At 39.2% G+C, this 21262-nt stretch overlaps 1 long non-coding RNA gene across 2 annotated transcripts; it reads right to left on the minus strand.

Moving 5' to 3' along the window:
• Positions 1–511: 511 nt before the first annotated feature.
• On the minus strand, positions 512–14768 carry LOC113602359 (uncharacterized). Of its 2 annotated transcripts, none has more exons than XR_008296028.1 (3): positions 13817–14768; positions 6518–6605; positions 512–1005 (listed from the first exon to the last, which is right to left on the minus strand). It is a non-coding gene; the product is annotated as an uncharacterized LOC113602359 (long non-coding RNA). The 2 variants fall into 2 exon arrangements; XR_008296027.1 differs by lacking the exon at positions 13817–14768 and adding an exon at positions 11279–11352.
• Between the last annotated feature and the right edge of the window lie 6494 nt (positions 14769–21262).

The following is a 21262-nucleotide window of genomic DNA, read 5'->3' on the forward strand; positions in this document are numbered from 1 at the left end:
AGGAAGAGAGAGAGGGAGAGAGAGTCCCAAGCAGGCTCCGCACTATCAGCAGGGAACCTGATGTAGGGCTCAAATTCACAAACTGTGAGATCATGACCAGAACCCAAACCAAGAGTTGGACACTCAACCAACTGAGTCACCCAGGTGCTCCTGGAATTGCAAAATCTTTAACTGGGAACTCTTTCAATTTTCTTTGTTTTTAAAGTAAATATAAATATTTACAAATTTACAAACCTTGATAAATATTGTAAAACAAACAAGAAAGTCTATCAACTACTATACATGCTTTTGTTAAAAGATAAAGTCAAGGGGTGCCTGGGTGGCTCAGTCTGTTGAGCACCCAACTTCAGCTCAGGTCATGATCTCATGGTTGGTGAGTTCTAGCCCCATGTCAGGCTCTACGCTGACATCGCGGAGCCTGCTTCGGATTCTCTGTCTCACTTTTCTGTCTGTGTGTGTTCCTCTCTAAAAAATAAATAAAAATTACTATTTTTTTAAGATAAAGTCAAGAGGCCTTAAACATACTAAACTTCATGTAGGAAATAAAAGTTTTAATTTTTAGGGGTTGTGGAGTTTTATACATCTATAAATCAAGTTTGCACCAAATAGTCACATGTCTGGATGTTGATGAATGTCTCCCCTAGGTAAGCCTTCATCATCTTAACTTCCTTATTCATACTGTTTCTTTTTGATTTCAGTTTTAGCTTTAAGCATGTTGTATTGTATAGCAAAGACTCTAGGACATGGTTGTTTGCAAATATATTGGATTTGAGATTACCTCAGGAGCCAGAGCTACATATAATTCAACCTGTGATAAATCATAGAAACATTTCAGTCTTTGTTTAAAGAAGTAATTTTTATTGTATGCCTTCTTGGTTTTTTTTTTCCTGAACAAGGTGTCTTTACTTGCCCCATTTTCTTCTGTTTTATCAGTCTTCTTTATTTACATAACAGTTTCCTTCAACTTCCAACTTCCAAGTTGCCTTGACATGAAGCTGTTTCTTTCTGGAGCAGAAAAAGAAAATATGTCATGTACTATTATTCTTTTTTTTTTTTCATTAAACCATATGGACATCTGGAAGCAGAGTCTAAACCTGTCAGCCTCTCATGATATAAGGCAAATATGCGTTATTCTATGGAGGAAACTAAAACAGAGGCTTTCTTTCCTCGTCTCTCCACCTCATGGAAAGAAACTTAATTTATGGGGATTTCTGTGAAGGGCAGTCTGCACCAGAGATGAAGGGCTTAGCAATTACCTCAAAACAAACAAACAAACAAACAAACAAACAAACAAACAAAAAACACTCAGAGTTTCATCAAACACCTCCCAGATCTTTGAAAATTTGCTTAGACTCCATTTTATTTTCAACAGAGCCTTCAGACACATAGGAAGTGAAGGATAACCTTCCAAGCCAAATGTTCTTTACAGATGGCAACTGAGGGGGAAAACACTGGCATGTTCTTTCCTCAGCCATTCAGTCAAGTTTGTATTGTAAGGCTTTATAAACAAGGAGTGTTTACAGCATCCTGTGGCTGTAAGATGTGCCAGGTAGCATGTAGAGTACCCTCAGATAGAACTAAGGTGTTCCATTTCCTAATTTACCCTCCCAAAATAACAGAGTTCCATCCCGGTATAGTGCCTCTGAACAATTAAGAGTAATAGGTAGACGCTGGGAAGGTCAGAGGATCTAACCCAGTTCAGTGTTTTCAGTCAGCTGAAAACAATTCATTCTCGGGTAATCTGAGACTTAAAGGGACATGATACATATACATTAATTGTTTAGCCCACTAAATCCATGGCTCAGTTATCAAAGTATCAAAGAATTAATAATAGGAGCTGAAATAGCAAGTGCCTTTCCTTCTCTATTCTCACATAGGATTATTCTCTATGAAATAATCACATACAATATTAAAAATAGCATTTTTTATATAAAGCTAATGCGTCTAATTCGCCAGTGTTTTCATAAACAATAAAACAAAATAATTTTACTTTATACAAAGCACTAGGTCTATGAAGCATTCACTTCCACACCTGTAGCATATATACATAATGATTTGGCTACTTACAGTCCTAAAACCACCAATAAGCCTTGTTTGTCTGGATAATTCTATGATTCACAGAGTTGACTGAGAATTTTTATTGTAGTCTATCCCTGTCACTCGTACAGAATGATGGCACATACCAAAACAATTCTTGAAGTTGCCTCATTACCTTTATTAATCTCTACAGTCTGCTGTTCTAACTTGTCCCACCTTTCACCTTGATTGAGAGACTGGCTTCTTCTGCCCTCTTCCCCTCACTACCATTTATAGGATTGAAGATGTGCTTAGGATTCTCTGTGGCCCATTCTAGAGATTCTATTCCATTCTACAGATTCTGTTCTACAGATTCTGTGTGGCCCATTTGTCACCTGTCACTGGTGATGGGTATCTAGGCCTGCAGTTCATGCTGGAAAAATAAGATTTGGGTTGATGAGAGACTACACACATGCTAAAAATTCTTTTACTAATATTTTACAACTCTTCTCATTGTCTATAGCTTTCCTTGATAACTGGGCCTCTGCCTGACTGGCAGCTTAAGTCTTGTAGGTTTCTGAGAGTTTAGACTACTTCAAGCTAGACTTCTAGAACTTGAAAGCAATTTTGAGAGAGCAATTTCAAATCTTTGTTCTAAGAAAGTACTAACAGAATTTCCTATTATAACTATTCTAACATGTACCTTTAAAGAACCAAAGCCAATGGATTTTCATCAGGCTCAAAGAAAATGCTGGTGCTCTTCAAAGTCCGTCCCAGTTTCTTTACAACCCAGCTCTTCACTGGCAAAATTCTCTGGATTATATTTGGAAATTCTGTGGCATATTTTTAAATCACAAGTTGATGTGTTTTACTTTAAATGAAGACTTCCTGTATATGCTATAGAAGAAAATTTACCATCATCATTGGATCTTTGCACCTTAAAATAAACTTTATTTTAAACCACACCTTTCTGTGAGGTTTGACAAAAGAAGACAGCCAGATCTAGAAGGTTATGAGTTCTGTGATGGAACTTGATTCATGGTTTCTAATAAAGATATTTTAATGCTCCTGCCAAGTTCAGCAGCAAGGCTTGCCAGAACATAGACTCTCAAGTAAGCCTACCCCTTAATCTTGTGTGAGAAGAGAAAACAGGCCCAACAGCAATACAGGTTGGATATGAAAGTCCTTCTCTGCATTACTTTCCCCAGTAAAGGTCATCTGTACCACCAAGAAACAACACATCAGTAATATCTGGTAATATTCAGAGCCATCAGCAAGAAGAGGGGGCTTATGGTCAACTGAGTATTTATTTACATAAGAAAGCCCCTTTTGTGAATTACCCTTTTAGTACATTTAGTACATTTTTCCCCTTAAACAGAGACAGCTTTTGATTATTCAGGTTAGGTGGGATGGAAAGGAAGGGGGAAGGGACAAGACCACTCAACGTGACAGACAATGAAAAACTCAACTGTGGTTGGCTTTCAATTTTGTTTTTGTACTTTCATTGAAATATGGGTGTGTCTGGTATTCTGAGAATTTGCATTTCAGACAAAGTAATAACAGCAGTCCATAGAGACCTGACTCAGAAAAGCTGGAAAGTCATTTTAGTTCTCTATCTGCTCAACTTTTGGTCACCCCATTCCTTACTGGGGGTGGACATCTCCACTTCTCCAATTATTACCTGACTTAATTAAGTGGAATGGAGTATTTCTTGGTTTTCAGCCAGAAAATTGAAGCACAATTTCCCATGGCATGATGATATAAAACTTGAGAAATAGACATTTAACTGCTCCATAGGAAAATTAGTGGAATAAAATCAATTTACTACTTAAACTGTAGCTTGTCATACATTTCAGAGATACTTAGCCTAATACACTTGATAATTGCATACAATTCACAAAACAAGATTGCTTCTAGAATTTTTACCTGCCCCTCCCCTCCCAACACACACATACACTCATCCCACATCCCTCAGACTGAGACACGAAACAAATATCCAGGTAGCGGCACAGGAGGATGAAAATCCAGTAAATACCAGAGAGAGATTTTTCATGTAGCCATGAAAATAGTGAGCGACAACCCAAGAACATCTTTCACCTGGAAGAGAATACCCTCCATAATGCCGTGTGAATGACATTACAAGACAAAGAATATTTTAAATTTACTTAACCTACACATTCTTACATTTTCAAAGAGGTAAACATTGATACATTTGGCAGGTGGGAAAAGCTAAATGTTCATTTGCAGAGCTACTGCCATTTCTGTGGCTGCTTGGGGGGAAAAATGTTTTAGTACATGATTTAGAATCATTACCCTAATGCCAAATCCTTGGAGTCACTGTTTGTGATGAACCGAACAGGGTGCACAGATGCCTTAAAGCTTGGAAAACTGCTCACCAGAAAGTGTTTCATTTTAGTCAGAGTTGTCTCAGAAAGACAGATCTCTCTAAACAAAACTAATTCAGGGACTTGGCTAACATATTGGAAATGGAAAGTCATGCTCTCTTGCCAGGTTTTGGAGATGCTTGCACAATATCCAGATGATTGAATTATATACATGGCAAATCAAAGTGACAAATATCAGTTGTACAAATCAAATTCGTAAAGGTAACTAATGATGGGACATTATCCCATCCTTTTTCTATTTTTTGTTTGTTTGTTTGTTTATTTATTTAGTTTGAGAGAGAGCAAGCATGAGTGGGGAAGGAGCAGAAAGAGAGGGAGAAAGAGAGAATTTCAAGTAGGCTCAGCACTGTCAACACAGAACCTGATGCAGGGCTCGAACTCATGAGCCATGAGACCATGACCTGAGCTGAAACTTAACCAACTGAGCTACCCAGGTGCTCATAGAAACTCATCCCTTTTCTAAAATAAAAGTGGGAAATTAACATCTTTTCTTTTTTGTCTATCTATGCGGAAGCAAGTAATATAAGACGTTCAGGTGCTTGGGTGGCTCAGTCGGTTGGGTGATTGACTCTTGATTTTGGTTCAGGTCATGATCCCAAAGTCATGGGATTGAGCCCTACATTGGGCTCCATGCTGAGTGCAGAGCCTGTTTAAGATTTTCTCCCTCTCTCTCTCTTTCTTCCCCTCTCCCTTGCCTGCACTCTCTCTCTCTCTCTTAAAAATAAAATAATAAAATATTAAATTGGTAAACCTTATTAATTTCAAAATTGATGTTTTCAACTAACATCTTTACTATAGAAAGGGATAATATATGTTACTAAGCACTCATAAGGTTATCAGTAAAACTAGCTGAATTTAACCTGACATTTTTATTCAACATGAAAAAATTTTGCCCTAAAAAAAAAAAGTAAGAAAACTAACAACAGAAATAGGGAAATATAATTGCATATTCATAAGGCAACATTTGATAGGAAATACGCCAAAAGAAATTTAAATGGTCTTTGACTTCATTGGCATAAATGATTCCTGAAAGCATGAGTTAGTTATAAGAACAAAGTCAAAATAGATGAGATCGTTTGTATAGAAAAGGACAATATTTCTTCTGTAATGAATCTAGGACTTACTGTGAAAGATATTGGAAAACATGTTATATGATAAAAAGGAAGAAAATATTCATTTTTCAAAGGATTTGATCTTAATCATCTAAAAGTTTATACGCAAACATCAGAACATATATCATCAATTTTTTTTAGAAGATATCAATTTAGATGAGTTTTTCATATATTCATCAGCATCATTACATTGGAATAGCGACACTTAAACTGCAAATCGCCACAGTAATAGAGCAATCGAAGCCACACATAATCTCAAATGACTTACTCTGGGCTTTGGAATGTGTGATAGGGCTTTCAGCTTTCACCATTAAACTTTATATATGCAAAAAAAGGTTGTCAGTGGAATAAGTCAAAGATTAGAAGCACAAAAAGGAGGGGTACTTGAGTGCCTCAGTCAGTTAAGTGTCCAACTCTTGATTTTGGCTCAGGTCATGATTGCACTGTTCATGGGTTTAAGCCCCGCATTGGGTTCTCTGCTGACAATGAGGGGCCTCCTCAGGATTCTCTCTCCCTCTGTCACTGCCCCTTGCCCCCGCCTTTCTCTCTCAAAATGGAAAAAAAAAAAAAAAAAACAAAACTTAAGAAGCACAAGGATTCCAATGTTCTATTTCTGACTCGAAGATACAGGAACTGTGTGTCAAAAAATGCAGGCAGTTTCTGAAGACACGGAGAAGTCCTTGACCAACACCTGGCAAGAGTCAGGGACCTCAGTCCTATAACCGCAAGGAATTGAATCATGCCAACACCAAAAATGAACTTAGAAGGAACTTAGAAGGCAGATTTTTTTCCCCCAGAACCTCCAGATGACAACCCAGCCCAGCATACACCTTGATGTCAATTCTGTGATACTCTCAGAAGAGAGCTTGGTAGTGCCATGCCGGACTGTTGACTTCAAGAACTGTGCTGGTTGAAGTCTGATCCTATTCTCTTATCGACCAGGGGACTTAACCGTTCGTTTACACATCCTGTCAATTCACAAACCTGGGCAGAAGAGAGTCCTTGTCATGTCGAGTTCAGAGGAAGCAATGAGAGACGGGGGCCTACCTCTGAGGCTCTCCATTTTTTTCTTCTGGATGTATAATAAAATGACACATTTGCATTAAGTTTGCAAGCTGACTCAGTGCTTCAAGTATTAAATTGAAGTTGGTAGGGAAGAAATGAAGTGAAATAAGATTGCATATGAGACCCAAGGAGGAAAAAACATATTAGAAATAAAAGACAAGGAGAAGCCTATGACTGAGCGTGACTACAAGAATCTGAGGGTTTTTTATAGTCTACAAAACCATGTATTTATAATTATAAGAAATTAGTTGTGCTACTTCCTCTTAAAGTCAGTAACGCTAGTATTGTACTATCATTAAAAGTTTAATGCCGAAAATGGTTTGTGGCATATTCAAACTGTAATTCTTCACTCACTAATATCCAGACTCTACCTCTAATTCTAGTATTTTCAAAGTCAGAGAAATAAAATTTGAAAGATTAGGTTGAAGCATATGAAACTGTGAATACAACCATTATGACCTATAAAAATAGCAGTTTCACATGATTCAACTTCACAGATTGCTAGGGGATATAAAAAACATTGCATGGCTATAGCCACATCATCAATCTTGGTAAAGAGAAATCTGAATAGTGATTGAACAGCTGGTAGACCCTTTTATCATATAACACGTTTCTCTAATATCTATCACAGTAAGTCCTAGATGCATTAAGGAGAAATGTTGATCTTTTCTATACAAACTGTCCACTAAGAACATTAAAGAAAAAATCAAGCTCAGCCTTTAAGATAAAGTGTCTTTACAATTTACCTTTACAATAAGGAGTATCTGAGAGTGAGGGATGCTATTTATTTTAATTGGCTACCTTTATTAAAGGTATTAAGCATGACTAAATATTTTAGTGTGGGAACAGAATATTCTAAAGTAAAGAATACTAATTCTTGGTTAAAAGAACAAGATTATACGGTTGGGGCATACATTAAATGACAGCAAGAAAATAAACCAGAACATCTTGCCTCACAGAAACAAGGTATTACATCTCAGAGAACTTCCTCTCTAAGCTCTTATGTGCCCCCTTTGTATTTCAGTGCCATATTTATTGTCCTAGCCTAGACTTTATGGTAAGTCGTTTCAGTGATGTCCATAAATCAATTTAGAATCCTTTGTTCCACTAACATTTTGTTGCATAGGCCAGGAAAATCCCCTATCTTTGGTTAATTCCATGGTTTCCATTATTCTCATACCCCCTACTGCTGATTATACTCATTCAAAGGGCATGCTGAGTAAACCCAACTAGGTTTGAACTAACAAGCAACCTTTTTCTTCTATTTACCCTAGAAGCTAGCTTAAATAATTCCCACATTCTTCAAGTGGAATCCTACATCCCACACTCAAACCCAGAGGCTATTTCACTGAAAAGATTCAAGCTATTAGCAGTAAATTTTATCGACTTCCTTCTTCTCTTATCTGAAAAATTTACCTTATTTCCTCCTATCCACTTCAATGTTGTCACAAAAAAAATACCCTGCTTCTATTTTCAAAAGTAACCCTTTACTTGTCCTCAGAACCTCATTTTCACCAGATTCTTCTCCATCCTTATTTAATGAAACATCTCTTGAACGTCAAGTGTATCCTCCATTAACTTGATTCCAAGCTACCACACTCTCCTAGTTTTATTCTCTCTGAATGTTATTCCTCAGTCTCCCCCACAAGCTTTTATCATTTCGACTCTTCACTGAAGGATTTCTGAGAGGATTTTGTTTGCATTATTATCTCTCCACATTCTCTACCTTGGTGTCTTCATGTCTAGAGACTCTGTTTTATATATTTTTGCATAAATTGCTTTGGTCATTACATTGACTTTTGCTAAGGAAAGCCACCCTGCTACCTTAGTCAAAACATCTTGAACCAGGGGGAAACCTGAGTGGCTCAGTCGATCAAGCAGCAGACTCTTGATTTCAGCTCAGGTCATGATCTCACGATTCATGAGATTGAGCCCCACATCGAGCTCTGCTTCTGATTTTCTCTCTCCCTCTCTCTGCCCCTCCCCCTCTCATGTTTGCTCTCTCTCAAAATAAATAAACTTAAAAATAATAATAATAATAATAATAATAAAAAGAAGTAACATCCTGAACCAGGAAGAATGGAAAGCCTAAAGTGCCATCTCAAGATGAGGTAGCTTCACAGCTATTCAGATTTTCTACTTCATCTAGTGTCAGTTTGGTCACGTGGAATTGTGTAAAACTTCTGGACGTGAGAGACTCTATTTTAAGAAAAGCTCCACTTTCCTTTCTAAAGCAAATGGCTAATGAACTCGAACTGGGCAAAAAGATCCTTGGCTGGGCCAAAAGAGGCAGTTGTTTTATAAGCATTTGTCTATAGGACATTTGTCTATAGGACAGCAGGCATCCTGATCATAAGACAGTTGGTTGTGGACGTTCTGAAGACAGAGTAGTTAACTAATGCATACCAGAATAGTTTCATTTGATTGACCAAGAGAAGAGTCAATCAATGTGTAACCAAAAGCAGTTCAGCCTCTTAGTACCAACTGGCAATTTTTTTTCTTTTTTATCCAAGTCATATAACTGCCCTCCTTCCTCTTTCTCATAAAAACCCCTTGCTTTCACCCCGCAGGCAGAATACTTTTCTGGTTTCTGCTAGGACTTATGCTCCCTGAATTGTAATTCTGAGACCACAAATAGAAGTCTTTGCTCTTTTTCAGCTTTATTTCCTTTCTTGGTTGATGGTAGTTTGTTCAAAGAGTTTGTCCATTCACTTAAAGTTACCAAATATATCGGCATCACATTGTTCATATTCTCTTAATGCTCTTCACCTGTTAATAGGATTTAGAGTGATAACTTCTGTTTTATTCCTGATACTAGCAATTTGTGTCTTCTCTCTTCTTTATTGTCCTCCTTAATGAAGGCTTTCTACTCGAGTTATTTGGAATTTGAAAGCCTCTCAGTCCTGTGAGTTGTAGAAATTTATCAGCTCCCTGGTAGTTCTTTGCCTGGCCTCATGGAGTTTCGCCCTATTTATGCCCAGCTTAGGATCCCCAGCAGACTCAAAGGAACTGGTGTACAAGACTCTACAGGTCTTCTTCTGCTTCTTCATGAGTGCTCTGCCGGAGGAATTGAAGCCTCTCAACCTGTATGAATTCTGAATCTGTCTCCTCAGTGGAATCTGTGAAACCACTGCCTCTGCTTGGATGCCTCTTCCAGTGGAGCAATCCAGAAAGGCAAAAAAGATAAAGACAATTGCAGGGCTCACCTCTTTTGCTCTCTTTCTCAAAGATCAGTGCCCTGTCCTGCATTTTTCCAATGTGTATAAATAGTTGTTTAACATATTTTGCCAGCTGGAGGACAAAATCAAGGCCAATCACACAATCAGGGCAAACAGAATTCCTTTAACTTGGGGTGTCTTTTGGATGCACTCATGCACTCATTCTGTCACCTGTGGCCTTCTGGCCCAGCTTTGCTGGCATGTTCATTTCCTCTGCTGTCAGAATCTAGCATCTAGCTATAATTGTTCTCTGGACCTCTTTATTAACAGATTGTCTAAATAAGAAAGAAAAAGAAAGAAAGAAAGAAAGAAAGAAAGAAAGAAAGAGAAAGAAAGAAAAAGAAAGAAAGAAAGAGAAAGAAAGAAAGAAAGAAAGAAAGAAAGAAAGAAAGAAAGAAAAGCATTTTGTATGGGACTCCACATTCTTTCCTAGCCATCGTGCATTCAATGAAATATCTTGGATTTTGAAAGAGTGATGTCAATTTAAGTGCTTATTTTTGACCAGTCTTCCGCTCTTACATAACACTGATGGAATGGAATAGTAAGGTGCCACTTTTTATTTAATTTTATTTTATTTTTAATTTTATTTTTGAGAAAGAAAGAGCATGAGTGGGGGAGGGGCAGAGAGAGAGGGAGACACAGACTCCGAAGCAGGCTCCAGGCTCCCAGCGGTCAGCACTGAGCCCGACGCGGGACTGGAACTTACAAACTGTGAGATCGTGACCTGAGAGATCGAATGCTTAACTGACTGAGCCACCCAGGTGCCCCAAGGTGCCACCTTTTAAAATGGCAAATTCTCTAGGAATGGCAATACATTCTTTAACCCTTTCTCATGCAAGAGGCTGCCAAATGGCGATAAGACCACAGGCAGGAAGGAAAAGATGACAGAAAAGGGAGGTGAGGACTGAGAAGACATGTCACTCTAAAGTGATTTCCTCAGCAGTTCATTCTCTCTCCTGGAACATGCCAGCTTTTCTGTCCTTCCCCAGTCACCCCTGAGGTCACCTCAAACTCTTATCCTCCAGTAAGCCATGCAAGGCCAGGAAGGGTTTTCTTCTCTTTTGGAGAAATTTTTTTTTTAATGTTTGTTTATTTTGAAAGAGAGAGAGTGTGACCTGAGGAGTGGCAGAGAGAGGGAGGGAGAGAATTCCAAGCAGGCTCCACACTGTCACAACAGAGACTGACACCAGGCTCTATCTCACGAACCATGAGATTATGCCCTGAGCCAAAATCATGAGTCAGACACTTAACCAACTGAGCCACTCAGACACCCCTCTTTTGGGGAATATTTTTTTTAAAAAGAAAAGGGTGAAGTGAAGAAATAAAGCTCCTAAAGTCAAGGGAAGAAATCACAAGAATCTCTTAGGGAATACAGAAGGAATATTCCTTAAAAGCACTAAATTATATTCCCCAACAATATCATAGTTCTAATGAGAGAATGTAACTGCTTTCTACTTCTTACCTTCAGCAAGCCATTTATGTGCATTTAAGTTTTTCTTCTTTGTAATATTGTAGATGCAGTTATGGGAATGCAAGTGGTGCAGCCACTCTGGAAAACAGTATGGAGGTTCCTCAAAAAACCAAAAATAGAACTGCCCTACGACCTAGCAATTGCACTACTCGGTATTTATCCAAGGGATAGAGGTGTGCTGTTTCTAAGGGACACATGCACCCCAGTGTTTATAGCAGCACTATCAACAATAGCCAAAGTATGTAAAGAGCCCAAATGTCCATCAATGGATGAATGGATAAAGAAGATGTGGTATCTACATACAATGGAGTATTACTCGGCAATCAAAAAGAATGAAATCTTGCCATTTGCAACTACGTGGATGGAATTGGAGGGTATTACGCTAAGTGAAATTAGTCAGTCAGAGAAAGACAAAGATCATATGACTTCACTCATATGAGGACTTTAAGAGACAAAACAGATGAACATAAAGGAAGGGAAACAAAAATAACACAAAAACAGGGAGGGGGACAAAACAGAAGAGACTCATAAATATGGAGAACAAACAAAGGGTTACTGGAGTGGGTGTGGGGGGGGGATGGGCTAAATGGGTAAGGGGCACTAAGGAATATACTCCTGAGATCATTGTTGCACTATATGCTAACTAATTTGGATGTAAATTAAAAAAAATAAATAAATTAAAAACATTGTAGATGCAGTTAAACAATATGGTTTCTCTAATTTCTTCTAGAGCTAATATATAAATTTACTCAATAGTAAAATAAATACTCTAATTTTATACTACCATGTTGGGAGGAAAAGTTCTTAAAGCTATTCTATACATAGTAGACATTCAACATGAAAGCATATGGACATGAACAGGCTGTATTGTTTCTCTATTACAAAGCACGGTAGCATTGTAGAAGATTGTCTACACTTCTAAAAGTTTAGGTAAGAATAAGAGCTGTAGAGCTGCTTGGCATGTTTCTCAAGTTTCTAAGGAAATAAATCAAGAAATCGAACAGTAAGAAATGTAGTCGTCACGGCAAACAGTATAATAATTTGGCCTTATTTTGTAATCCTTTCCACTTTGCATTTTTAAAGTTGATGGTTCTATTTCTATCATCCCTAGAGTATGATTGGAATTACAAAATTATTTAGTGCCATATCGAAATTAGCGAAAAGAAAGCGGGGGTAACAGGAGCAGAGGTAGGAAGGAGAGGACGAGTGAAAAGGAAGGGAGAAGAGAAAAGATAGGGAAGGGGAGCAGGACATTAAACAGTAAACAGGAAAGCAAAGCTTCTTTTATTTGTTCTTTTGGCACACTTTCAGCGAGTCCCAGGTTCAGATAATAAATGAGAGGGCAACAGCCAGCCCTCTGCTCTAGCTAACCTTTATATAGCTTCAGAACTATTTTCCGAGGAATTGTCAAAATCTTCCGTTATGTTGGCTTCTGGCTCTGGTGAACAAACTTGTGCAAGCTGGAAATGACACCTGAGCATTCCAAAGGTGTGGCCTGCCTCCTCTCTGTAATGACCAGTTTCTTAGGTTAGGCATACAGGATTTTTGTGGGCAAACCTCTTTATGGAATTCTGTACAGGCATTAGCAGAATATAAAAACACGGAAGGCACAGAGTCTGCAATGAGACTGCAATCTAGAGCAGAGGTGACACAAATTTATGCTGTGACTGCATTTTGCGTTTACAGATACAGTTTTCCAACAGAAATGGTACAACAGGGAGAAAAAAAAATGAATTGTTGAGCAAGTAGAAATTATAGGATAAGAAACAGGAAAGACTGAAATAGAAAATCAGGGTAATAGGCATAAGTACAACCAGCAGACAATTTTCTGAAAATAAACAAACACACAAAAAAACTTCCTGAGCGGTGCCTGGGTGGCTCAGTCCATTAAGCGTCTGTCTTTGGCTCAGGTCATGATCTCATGGTTGGTGAGTTCAAGGCCCACATCAGGCTCTCTGCTCTCAGTGCCGAGCCTGCTTCGGATCCTCTGTACCCCTCCCTGTCCCTCCCCTGCTTGCTCTCTCTCTCTCAAAAATAAATAAACACTAAAAAAAAGAAGAAGATATGAAATCTTTTTTAAAAAAATAATAAACTTCTTGAAAAAAGTGTGACTCAAGCAGAAATCTGTAAAGATACAGTATGATTTGGAGCAGGCATTCCACAGGAGATACTCTGCTTTTGTAAGGAATTAAGAAAAAAGGAGGGGCGCCTGGGTGGCTCAGTCGGTTAAGCCTCCGACTTTGGCTCAGGTCATGATCTCGCAGTTCGTGAGTTCCATCCCCGCGTCGGGCTCTGTGCTGACACTCGGAGCCTGGAGCCTGCTTCGGATTCTGTGTCTCCCCCTCCCCTGCTCATGCTCTGTCTCTCTCTGTCAATAATAAATAAACGTTAAAAAAATTTTTTTTTAAAGAAAAAAGAAAAGTAATAGAAAATAGTAAATTCTATTATTATTGCTGTTTTATTACTCAGCAGGTAGAGGGAAAAATTATCTTTCCTCCCAAAGAATCACTACAGGCTACTCCTACTTACGTTCTCGGAGTCACGTGTATCTCCTGCATCTGGATGGTAGAAATTCTACAAAGTAGCGTGCTGCTCTGCATCTATTCCTGGCCAGCGTTACAAATCAGGACTTTTTATATTTTCAGGCGATCCAATTGTTAAACATTTACCAGCACACGGAAAATGGTTTTCTCTGAATAACAGGCGAGACCAGCATCCTCAGAAGACACTGTTGGAAATGCCGGCTTACAGAAAAAAGCTCTTCCCAGCTCTATCTCCTGACACCTCCTCTATTTACTTCACTGCAGCAGCATCCAACTTAACCTGTTTTCTTCAACTCCTACTGATCCTTAAAGTTTCTTGTAATGTTTATTTATGTTTGAGAGAGAGAGAGAGAGTGCGAGCGGGAGGGGCAGAGAGAGAGGGAGACACAGAAAGCTGACGCAGACTACAGGCTCTGGGCTGACAGCGTGGAGCCCGATGTGGGGCTCAAACCCACAAACCATGAAATCATGACCTGAGCTGAAGTCGGATGCTTAACCGACTTAAGCCACCCAGGCACTCCATCTCCTACTGATTCTTAAAAGTCTCAGCTTGGACGTGGTCTTTTTTATGAAACCTCTGATTCTTCTGCTCAGAGTTAAATAGATCGTAGTCGCCTCCACTGAAGTTCAGATGTGTCACTATTAGAATATTATTCTATAGCTATAATTCAGTAATTGATTCAACAAATATGCATTCTTCCCCTCTTATGTGCCAAGTATTGGATTAGGTGTTGGGAATAATATTGAACTGGTAGCCCTGGTCTATTCCCTGGTGAGGGAGATAAACAATAAGTCAATTAATTATCATTTTGACAAGCGCTAAGACGAAAAGTGTAATTATCCATACATTTGCTTAATCTACAAAACTGTGATTCCCTTCAATGTCAAAGGACTTTTTCTTTTTAAATGTTTATTTATTTTTGAGAGAGAGACAGAGAGAGAGAGAGTAGGGGAGGGGCAGAGAGAAGAAGAGACAGAGGATCCAAAGCGGGCTCTGCACTGACAGTAGAGAGCCCGATGCAGGCCTTGAACTCACCAACCATGAGATCATGATCTGAGCCAAAGTCAGACGCTTAATGGACTGAGCCACCCAGGTGCCCCGCCGCTCTTTTCCATCATCATTCTCTTTTTAGTGTCAGGCACTTTGTAGAATCTATACGTTGGACAAATCTACCGGGAGAGAAAGAAGACACATGTAGGGAAAGAGAAAAAAGCGAAGTTTTATAGATTGTATTTGCTTGCAAGTAAGTACTAAAGGATCCTGAAATAAATAAATAAATATATACATAAAATACATTGTGATGTTAATATGTATATTAAGGTCAAGAACGGATGAGAAAGAGAATCCTCACTGTTCAGCCTAAGTTAACTGCCCAGAGAAGAGATTATGGAAAGAAACGTTAGGGCATTTAGAGAAGAAACCATACGAGAGCTGGAGCAGAATTGAGACTCGATTGTGATTATGGAAATGAAAAGAAAGGGAGAAGTCCCGAAAATATCTGATCGAAGAATGAGTTGAAGGGGTGATGAGGCAGAAAGAAAGAATAGTAAGAAAGCAGAAGGAGCTGCCATGGGCAGCCGAAAATGTCAGGCCTTTAGAGCGATGGCTTTAGTCTTGGCACTGGTACAATCACTGGTATTGTTGTTGCCTAGAAAGAGGTTTGAAGGCAAGCCGTCCGCCCTGGAATGTGCATGGGAGACATTCTGGGGCTAACAAGAAAAAAAAAAAAATTAACTGGGAATCATTCAAGCTGTCCCTGACCACCAGATAGACTAGCATTTGTTTCACGGTCTCCTCCCAATAACAAAACGTTATATTTTCCCATGTGCATACTGGTAAGAATTCCCTAGCTTTCCAAAGATGGGCGAGTTCCAAGTGCCCTGTTAGCAATCTCCCACTGATAATAATATAAGCATTCAGAAATGTTGAGGAAACTCCCTTATTTGCTGCCAAAAGTTTTTTTTTTCCCCCCAAAGCCATATACAGCTTCTGGAATAATTTCATGATTTCAACATGATGCACATTATTGAGTTTGCAACCAAAAACATGAACTTTAAATATTGGGATCTCAACCAAATTTGTCTTCTTAGGAACATTTTTTTAATTCAAACCATTAACATAAGGGCGCCTGGGTGGCTCAGTCTGTTAAGCGTCTGACTTGGCTCAGGTCACGATCTCCTGGTTTGTGAGTTCAGGCCCCGCGTCAGGCTCTGTGCTGACAGCTCAGAGCCTGGAACCTGCTTCAGATTCTGTGTCTGCCCCTCTCTCTGCCCCTCCCCTGCTCATGCTCTGTTTCTCTGTCTCTCAATAATAAATAAACATTAAAAAAATTTAAAAAAAAAACACATTAACATATTGGAAGAAGTTAGAGTAGCCACATATCTGCAAAGCAGTTGATTCAACAATTCCTCAGGCGTTCTCATGAAGGAAATGTAGACATACAACCTGAAATAGAGCAAAGGAAAAGATTTAAAAGTGCTAGAATCCCAGACACATTCAGATGCAATAATGTCACGGACTGCTCTCTCATATTTATTCCCATCTCTCTGACGATTGGCTTTGGGCTATTTGTTTTGAAATCCTATAACGATTAGTACCTAGAAGTTACACTGGGAAAGTACATATCACATTCAACCCTAAAATACATGGAATCATAGGTATTTAAATAAATTAGGGCCTTTGAAATTATGTATTCTAGTTGTGTGAATTTGTTGTCAGTGATCTTTGATCACAGACTTTTTGAAAATCTGATATTATCTCTGAATTTCTGCTTAGAAAACTGTACGTGTTTAGCTTATCGTATAAAAGTTTAGACTGGCCAATTCCCGGGAATCTATTCATGGGTGATGTGACTGTTGGGGTGGGAAGGGCAGGGAACCACAGACCTCAGGTCAACTGTCTCTGATTTGGCCCAAGCACCTTCTCCACAAAGGAAGAAATGGAACCCAGAGTGGCTGAGGGACAAAGGTCACATAACAAAGGATCAGGGCCACCAGAGGAAATTGAACTTTCTTGCTAACTCGTGGTCCTGTATGCTGTCTACTAGCCATTGGAAACTTAAATAACCACAAACAGGGGTGCCTGGCTGGCTCAGTTGATGGAGCGTGTGAGTCTTGATCTTGGGGTCATGAGATGGAGCACCACATTGGGTGCGGAGTCTACTTTCAAAAAAAATAAGTAAGGGCCACCTGAGTGGCTCAGTTGGTTGAGCCTCCAACTCTTGACTTCGGCTCAGGTTGTGATATCATGGTTGGAGCCCTGCATTGGGCTCCGTGCTGATGGGGTAGAGCTTTCATGGGATTCTTTCTCTGTCTCTGTCTCTGTCTCTGTCTCTCTCTCTGTGCCCCTCCCCCACTCTCTCTTTCTAAAATAAATAAACTTAAAATCAATCAAAAAATAAAAATAAAAGACAAAATAAATAAATAACCGCAAACAATCAAGATTTTGGATATCTGTCCACCACCCCCCTCTGCAGACTGCATGGTCATAGTCAATAGATAGTATGGTCAGAAGCTGGAGAAGTCTGGGAGCACCTGCGTGGCTCAGTCAAATGAGCATCAGACTTCAGCTCAGGTCATGATCTCACAGTTCATAAGTTCAAGTACTACATTGAGCTCACTGCTGTCGGTGCAGAACCCACTTTGGATCTTCTACCCCCTCTTTCTCTGCCCCTCCCCTGCTTGCACTCTCCCAAATAAATAAATTAATTAATAATAATAATAATAAAAAGAAGTTGGAGAAATCTAGCTTTATCACTGATTGATGACTGGTTCAGAGCATCATATGACTGGACACAAAGACTTTGCATCAATCTCTCTATCTTCAATGTAAAAACAAGTATTTCTGGCCAATTCCAACCACTTACGACTATAATAAGTGAGATAATATCTACAGCATATAACATCAAAAGCTATAAGGGGGAAAAAATCTCAAAAAGACAGACACAATAATAATAATAACTTGTGTTTTCCAGAGAATGACGATCTAGAAATAACTGTGAAATAACAATTTTGGCACAAAAATGTTCGGTCGGATTCTAACGTTCACTGGAAAAAATGAGTGGGCCATTACACTGGCTATTATTTAAAGTCTCAATCTGCGCCCCCTACGTCCTCATAGGAAAGCCGTCTTGGCTGCTGGCGGATGTCTACCATTCTCCTCCTCCTCCTTTGGCTCCAGCCTCTTATGGAGGAGTCTCTGAAGGCTGCCAAATGCTTTACCACTGCTTTTGGTGGTGGCTCTGCTTTACATTCACACCGTCTTCCCACAGAAGTGGCCACCAAAGTCCCATGCTGGTGTAGCTGCCCGTAAGAGTATTATTTTCATGATTTTTACCGATCTACAACAAGGTGGCCCAGGGTCATGTTACCCCGCTCTAGATTTGCCTCGTTAAAAAAACAGACCAGGCTCCGCTGTATTCGTCTCAGAGCAATGCTACTCTGCATTCCTAATGTCCCACAGAGATTTTTCTGTTTCTGGGGGCTGGTACATACTTGCTACCAAAGAAATGCTGATGGAAACGCACAATGAAGATTTGCAAATTTGCAGTATTCTTATTATTTCAGTGTGTTAGCATAATCCCTTGACTGTGTTGCCAATAAACACACTGACTCTTGGTCATACTGATGAAATAAACCCAACAGTATCACAGATTTCAAAACAGGTTTATCCAAAATGATAATTACATGTATCAGCTTGCAAAAATAGTTTTTCATCTCTTAAATTTCGGTTTCCTTTTAGAATATATATATTTAATATTTTTTTAACATTTATTTTTGAGACAGAGAGAGACAGAGCACGAGCGGGGGAGGGGCAGAGAGAGAGGGAGACCCAGACTCCAAAGCAGGCTCCAGGCTCTGAGCTGTCAGCACAGAGCCCGATGCGGAGCTCGAACCCACAAGCCATGAGATCATGACCTGAGCTGAAGTGGGACACTTAATCAACTGAGCCACCCAGGCGCCCCAAATTTCAGCTTCTGATAAAGGTAATGGAGAAAGTTTGTTGAATACATAGAATTACTGAAATTGTAAGGTTACTGAAATTGTAAGATTACTTGTACTTGCTGTTTACTGTTTATGCTAGTAAATACAGTAATATTTGATCTTTTGGATCAAGAGCTGTTAAACTGGAAAATAACCGTAGATATTTCAAATGAATATCAGTGTTTGAGCTGAAGAACGATAAGGGGAAAGTCATTTGCAAAAGGATTTAAATATAATACGCACACTTAAGGTTTACTTTCAAGTGTCATCATTGAGGTAAATACATTTAATCCAGAGAAAGAAAGAATGTGAACTTATTAGAGTCCTTTTCTTTCTTTCTTTCTTTCTTTCTTTCTTTCTTTCTTTCTTTAGGTAAACTCTAAACCCAAGGTGGGGCTCAAACTCACAACCCCAAGATCAAGAATTGCATGTTCTACTGACTGAGCCAACAGGGTGCCTCTATTAAAAATGTTAGTCATTCAGGGGACAAACAGCAAGCAGTATTGTGTGTTACAAACTGCTGTCTACAGAGAATGCGGCGCGGGACAAGCAAAATACAAACCACACTTTCGGGCAATTTGCAGTCACATAGGAAATGCTGACAAAGAGGCAATTAATTGCCTGATGCTAAACGCTAGGACTGGTGCCTGACAGGAGAAAATACCAACAAAGACGGAAAGATGATAGACGTCAGGCCAAGTAAGAGGATGTTTAAAATAGAGAGATTAGTGTGTTTACAAAGACCTGGAATTGAGACTGGATGGTTGGAGAAGTAAAATCAGTTCAGTCTGGCTGAAATGCAGAGTGTGAGAAAGGATAGTGACTAGAAACGAAGCTGCAAAGGATTATCAGGGGACAGATTAAGAAGGGTGTCAAGGTCCTCGGTGAAGAAGTTTCATTTTATCCAGGCAAACGGGGAAATATTGAAGGGTTAGTACTAGAGTAAATGGTATTATCAGGTTTGCATTTTTAAAATTCTGAGCGCAGCCTGCAAAATGTCTCCATGAAAACTACAGAGAGCCAAGCTAAGGGCAAGGAGATCGGTAAGGAAGCTGTCACGGTGATTCAGAAGGGAAACCGTGGTGGCATATTTAAAGGCCTCTACACAGAGGTAGAGAGAAATGAGAAGTGTACAGATCCCAGGATACTTAGGAAGTGTAGTGGTGATAGATTAGATGTCAATGGTTTGGGGGGGGGGGGGAAGCATAGACCCCACATAGCTGTCTGGCCTTAGCCCCTAGGAAAGTGGAGAAAATGCAAACAGGCAAGATTTCTACTGTGGGACTTCCAGATGGAGATGGGCAGTTAGAAGTTGCCAAAAACAAAACAAAAACAAAAACAAAAAAACAACAACAAAAGTTGCAACTGTTAATATGAATTGGAATTTAAGCAAATTTCCAAATGGTACAAGTCAGAGGAGATATTTAGGTCGAAAGGGGGCTGAACCTCTCTACTGATTTGTCATAGGTAGAAGCTACTAGCTTCTCTCTCTCACTTTTCTCTACGATGAACAGAGACAAGTAAATAGATGTCGATTCTGCACCTGTACTGTAGCAAATAGTATTGTGGAAAAGTTGAACCCACTGAGATCTGCTGGTAGGGTAGAGTCTTAGTAGGAACACTAGTAAGGTAAAGAGAATGGGGAAAGTCCATTTAGAGATTTTCACCAAGAGTTCGTCGGCCAGGAAAGGAAAGAGAGAATTGCAAGAGAAATGGATTGAGACATCTGCCAAAGTCCCCCAGTGAAATACAAGACAGAAATAAGAATCCCTGCTTCTACGTTCAAAACTTTCTCTCTTTGGGGTTCGAGTCTTTTCCTTAACCCCATTGCCGTTCTTTTAGACCTCGGACACTTAAGAGTCACAGGATCACGGAACTGAAGAGACTGTAACCATCAAAGGCCTCCTTCAGAACACAGCACCCTACTAGAGGAATCCTCTGTATCACATACCTATCTGGTAGCGATATTTTCCTTTTTCTCGGCAATTCCTGAGGTATTGCGTTAGGTATGTCATCATCACTTTACTAGTTTACTTGTACTTGCTGTTTACTGGAAATGTGCATTCTGTGGGCTGTATGTCTAAGATGAAATAAGTGATATTTCTCTCTGGAGAAAGACACGTTCCACGATGTTTTAATTACGTAGTGTAGACGGCAATAGATAACAATGAGGTAGAGGTTTCCAATGCTGAACTTTAAAAACACCTGGGTGAACTTTTAAAAGATAGAAGCCCAGTCTCACTCCAAACAAATTAAACCAGAATTTCAGTGACTTGAAAGTCAGGTATTAGTTTTTCTTTTTTCTTTTCTTTTCTTTTCTTTTCTTTTCTTTTCTTTTCTTTTCTTCTCTTTTCTTTTCTTTTCTCTTCTTCTCTTTTCTTTTCTTTTCTTTTCTCTTCTTTTCTTTTTCTCTTATCTTCTCTTTTCTTTTCTTTTCTTTTCTTCTCTT

This window comes from Acinonyx jubatus, chromosome B1 (genome assembly GCF_027475565.1).
Source record: "Acinonyx jubatus isolate Ajub_Pintada_27869175 chromosome B1, VMU_Ajub_asm_v1.0, whole genome shotgun sequence".
Taxonomy (NCBI): Eukaryota; Metazoa; Chordata; class Mammalia; order Carnivora; family Felidae; genus Acinonyx; species Acinonyx jubatus.